Below are 6,000 nucleotides of genomic sequence, written 5' to 3'. Positions count from 1 at the left end.
ACAACTCCATCAAGAAGACAAAGCGATTGAGTGCACCCTCAGCTAATCTGCAGATGATACCAAGATGAGTGGTGCTGTTGGCATTCCTGAAGGATGGGATCCATCCAGAGGGACCTGGACAAGCTCGAGAAGTGGGCCCACATGAACTTCATGAAGTTCAAAAAGGCCAAGTACAAGGTGCTGCACCTGGATCAGAGCAATCCCCAGTATCAATCCAGGCTGGGGATGAACATACTGAGAACAGCCCTGCTGAGAAGGACCTGGGGGTGCTGTTGGATAAAAGAGACTGAGCTGGCAATGTGTGTACATAGCCCAGCCAGTCATGCTGTGTTTGATGCACCCCAGGATGCGGTTTGCTCTCACACCCAGTTTGGCACACTTCTGGTGTGCTCATGGCACACTGCTGGCTCCTGTTGAGGAGAGTCCTCTCTGCAGGGCTGCTCTCCAGCCATTCCTCTCCCAGTTTATACATGTGTCCACTGTTACTCTGTCCTAGGAGCAGAACCCAGCATTTGGTCTTGTTAAACTTCGTGCCACTGGTGACTGCCCAATGCTCCAATCTATGTAGATCCCACTGCAAGGCCTGTTGTCCCTCATGTGATTCAATGGCACCTCCCAGTTTGGTATCATCAGTAAGCTTACTAAGGGTGTATTCAACTCCTGCATCCAGATCACTGATAAAAATATTGAACAGAACTGGCCCTAGATTAAAGCCTGAGGAGCACTGTTGGTGACAACCAGATGTAGCCCCACTCACTGCAATCTGTTCAGCCAGTTCTTCATTCAGTTCACTGTTGAACTTGCTCAGCCTACAGGTGGACAAGTGGTTGAGAAAGATGTTGTGAGGGACAGTATCAAAAGCCTCACTGACTCCAGAAAAACTACTTTGACCACCTTCCTGTAATCCAGTATGTGGGTGGCCTTAATCAGAAAGGTACTGAATTAGGTAGAACTTTCCCTTTGTGAACCCAAGTTTACTGTGCCTGATGATTGCATTGTTCTTTAAATGCCTTTCAATACCACCCAGTATAATCTTCTCCATAATATTTCCAGGACCTGAGGTTAGACTAACATGTCTGTAGTTCCCCAGGTCTTTCCTCACACCCTTTTTGTAGAATGGAGTAACACTGGACAGCTGTCAGTCAGCAAGGACCTTGCTAAACTTCCAAGACTTGCAGTAGATGATCAAGAGGGGTCCTTCAATAACATCCACTAGCTCCTTCAGTACTCTGGGACAAACCTCATCAGGCTCATGCATTTATGGACATTCAACTGATACAAGCGCTCCCTTAAAACTTCAATGTCCACCAGTGGAAAATCACGGTTTCTGTATCTGTAGTCCTCCAACTCAGAGGATCAAGTAGCCCAAGGGCTACCAGTATTATTAAAGACTTGTTGGGGTCCCTCCCCTGCCATGGAGCCCTGGGAGAGGGGCCCTGAGGGCACAGACACGGGGTTTCCCTGCCCCTGCTCAGCCTCGTTCCCATTGGTTGGTTTGTGTTCCCTGCGCGGGCAGAAGGACCCTTGGTCCGGTGACTGTAACAGTTCCTCGGCAGAGCTCTGGCCACGCGGCTGGAGAAATAAACATCTCTGAAACATCTAGCAAGAATCTGTCTGTCCATATATATTTCCTTTCCACGGGACTCCTGGTTTGGTATATGCATGTTGCAGGATCCCCACTGCAACATAATGGTGGAGAATTGAGAGCAGAACGATCCCCGATCCCTAAGCGACTGATTTGTGTGAGTAAACCCTGGAAACTTTGGATTCCTCTTCTTGGTTTTGCTTTGCTATTCCATATCTAAACTATGGAGGAACGGTCGGAAGACTCTTGGCTCTCAGAGCCACATATGGACATTTATCTTAAACTTAAAATGATTCTTGAACAACAATTTGTAAATTTTAGCTTGATTCAAGCTCAAAAAGAACTGAAACACTTCCTGGCATGGTTGTTTAAGAACTTTTTCTATGTTTCTTGGGATTTAATTCTTACCAAGGGCTTTTGGAAAACTGTTTGGACACAGTTAATACTGGAGTCAAAATATATGCCGATGGAAGAATATTTTCGTGAATATTATTTAGTTACCGAGACTGTTGAGCAATGTCAGCTGTGTCCTGGCGAAGGGAAGCCTGGCGCAGGGACCATGCGGCCCAGGCCACGTGCACCGAGCGCTCTGCGAGCAGCAGCGAGGCAGTTCCCGCGTGCGGGCGGAACCACGCGAGCCGCAGTGTCGGCGGCGGAGCGAGGCGCGGCGGGACCCGGCGGTGCCCGCCCGGCCCCGCGCAGCGCGTGGTGGAGCGAGCCCCGTGAACGCCCGACCGAGAGGGGCGGCGCGCGGGCGGCGGCTGGCAGCGGTGGAGCGGAGCCGTGCCCAGCCGAAATGTGCGCTGGAGCAGGGCGCAGGGGGGTCGTCGTTCGGGGGCCCGGCCGAGATGTGGGTGCAGCGCCCAGCATCGGCAGCGAAGCTGCGACCAGAGGAGGCGACGCACGGAGAACTGAGCAGCGCGGCCCGGCCCGGCCCGCGCAGCCCCAAACGCGACCCCGGGAAGAGCGCGCAGGCACCAGCAGCCCCGACAATTCCAACACGGGAGCGACCGAAGGAGAGAGCAAAGACGCAGCGAGACAGAAAACAGCAGCCACTCGGAAAAAGGAAAAGATCGTAGTAACTAAGACCTTAGGGATAGTAAAATGGTATAATGTTAAGCAAAATTATGGTTTTATAACAAGGTGTGACAACCAGCAAGACATATTCGTGCATAGAACTGCTATTAAAAAGAATAACCCTGAAAAATGCATCCCAAGCTTGGGAGATGGAGAGGTAGTGGAATTCAAAATTATACGAGGTAGAAAAGGGTTACAAGCATCGCAGGTCACTGGGCCTGATGGTGTTTCTGTGAAAGGCAGTATATATGCAAAAAATCGTAGTCATGTTAGACAATATCTCCCTTGTAAACCCCCCCTACAGTCTCCCTTTCCTAATCCCACCTTTCCCTTTTACCCTATGTCCTATTACCCCCAGTGTATTCCCAATCCGTTTTTTCATCCATGGTTTCCCTCACAAAACCATGCTTTTGCCAATTGTTTCCCCAAAAATCCCTTTCCAATGCCGAGTGGGGGATGAAAAGGGGGGGAGGGAAGAAATTATACCCTCTCCTGCCTCAGTTTCCCCACAAAGCATGCTCAGAGAGTTCTGTCTCTGTTCTGTCAGCCCTAAGATGTTCCACAGAATCTGATTGGACATTTAAAGACTCAGGAGGGTGGCTTGTTTTGTCTTGAAACTGTTCTTGTTATGTTTATCCAGTTGTTTTCATTCTCCTTTTATTAAAATAAAACGGGTGAGGTGTTGGGGTCCCTCCCCTGCCGTGTAGCCCTGGGAGAGGGGCCCTGAGGGCACAGACACGGGGTTTCCCTGTCCCTGTTCAGCCTCGTTCCCATTGGTTGGTTTGTGTTCCCTGCGCGGGCAGAAGGACCCTTGGTCCCGTGACTGGAACAGTTCCTCGGCAGAGCTCCGGCCATGCGGCTGGAGAAATAAACATCTCTGAAACATCTAGCAAGAATCTGTCTGTCCATATATATTTCCTTTCCACGGGACTCCTGGTTTGATACATGCGTGTTGCAGGATCCCCACTGCAACAAAGACTGAGGCAAAAAAACCCCAACATTGAATGCCTCCACCTTTTCTTCATCCCTATTTGTTAGGGGACCATCAAGTATCAATCAAACATTTTCCTTAGACCTCTCGTGCTATTAGTATATTTCAAAATGTCTTTTTTGTTTTTGGACACAACACTGACCAGTTTCAGCTGTAACTAAGCTTTGGCCTTTTGTGCTTTCTCCCTGCATCTGGGAACTACATCTCTGTAATCTCCCTGTGAAGCCTAACCTTTCTTACAGAGATCATACAATTTCTTTTTCCTCTTGATTTCCAAGAGGAATTTTCTGTTCAGGCAAGTTAGTCTTCTACATCACCTGCTTGCTTTATTATACTATCTGTTAATATTAAAAAAAAATACTGAAAAATTATAAAGTTCCTATGGTATATATTGTAGTTTGCAGTTTCCATCTGATTCTAGGTATACTCCAACATTTTAATGTGATGAAAACACATTAATTATTTTGAGTAGCCTTTCAAATATTCAACATTATTTCCAACATATTTTCTTGAAATAACTCTGAAATATTTACAGTTAAATTTAACTTTCTCCATTTAATGACTGTAGAGCTACTAGATTCTTTTACAGTCACCTGAGTTAATTGTCAATTTTTCAATATATTCAATATTTAAGGAGCTCATTATTTTCTTTACTTGCAGCCCTTCAATGTTTCTAGTGCAAATATTTTTTCTCATTTAGGCTAAAATTTTTGTATACCATTTACTGGATCTCTAAAATACTTTTGCCAGAGGTTATTAGGATTTCAGACAAAAAAAGTACTTGCTTATAAATGAAACAATTGCCTTAAAAAGATGAATAGACTGGGATGCATATAGTCATACATTCAGTAAGACAATACACTACAGTCTTATTTTTCTTTGTTTCTATAATAATGACAAACACATATATGGATAGACAACATGCCTGAAATAAAAAGTGTAACTGATTACTCTTCCAGAACTGTAGCTAACACTTTAATGGAAAACTGGAAATCCTAAAGCAGTAAAAATACATCAGTATGGAAAATAAAAAATTAGTGCCTCCAAATATTAATACTGTACTTTCTATTTATTGAAGTACTTTATTTTTAATAACTGAATTTGAAGGACTTAATAGTTCATTCATGAGAATGGATAATATTATACATTCTATATTTTAATGTAAAAAACAGTAATTACAGAATAGTTCTAGAATCAAAACTAGTGTACATATCATGTAAACAAATTTTGCTACTAATGAAACCAATAAATAAGTAAGAAGCAGCACATTCAAGTGGACCAAACGACATAAACTATAGATGTATAGGACTGAAAAATGTAGCCCACCACCTGAAACACAGACTATGGTGCCAACAAGCAAACAAACTGTCAACAGGTCCCCTCTATCTTCTTCTCTCACCATTTTTGTACATTTGTTCCTACCCAAACCGGCATGATCCCTTCATCTGCCCACCTTTGGTTCCTCCCCTAAACATTCCATAGTAAGTCTCACACGATCCCAGCATGCTCTTTCCCTATATCCCATGATGAGCCCTGTCCCCCAGGGCAGGGATCCCCCAGCCTGTGTGTTGTCCCAGAGGATGACCCCCAGGGACACGTGGTGCTGTGTCTCACCTGGGGCTAATGCTCTCCCAGGACAGCCCTGAGGAACTCAGGGCAAGGGCTCGTGTCTTCATGCCCCTCTGTGTGGGGGAAGGTGAGCTTTTGATCACATCCCTTAACACAGGTCAGCTCAGATCTGCATTTCAAGCTAGTATCACCACATCAACACTCATTACTTTTAGCTCATCATTCTTCAAGTGACACGATGCCCATAAAGAGAAAGAAGCAAGAGACAGAGCTGGCTGTGAAATGCTATTCAAAATCAGCACCAATATACTCTTTGCTGTAATACTGCACTTGGCTAAAAAGGGGAAGGGATTCAAACATTATAAATCATTTTAGAGTGGAGTACAGAGAGAAATAGATAGCAAAAGGGTCTAGCTATGTTCATGCATACCAAGTATCTAGCTGAAACAAAATAGCTTGATACTAGTCCAATATTATTTTCCACACACTTTCTTTGACCCTCCCCCAGCTTTTAATCAATGTTTAACATTAAATAATATGAAGAAAAGTCTGAAATATTTTACTGTGACAAATTAATAATGCAGTTGTGAATAGAAATTAAATCTTAGCTGTTCATCAGATATACTTAAGTTCCAGTTTTGCCTGTCTTTTCTTCAAGATTATTAATTACAAACACTTGCTACCAAAATTTCCTAACTTATCTGTAACTTTATAATCTCAGCATATGGCATCTGAAAGGCATCAGTAGATGTTAGTTGTGTCCAGAAATATGTCTCTA

Source organism: Corvus cornix, chromosome 2, assembly GCF_000738735.6.
Source record: "Corvus cornix cornix isolate S_Up_H32 chromosome 2, ASM73873v5, whole genome shotgun sequence".
Taxonomy (NCBI): domain Eukaryota; kingdom Metazoa; phylum Chordata; class Aves; order Passeriformes; family Corvidae; genus Corvus; species Corvus cornix.
Note: the sequence above shows the minus strand (reverse complement) of the source record.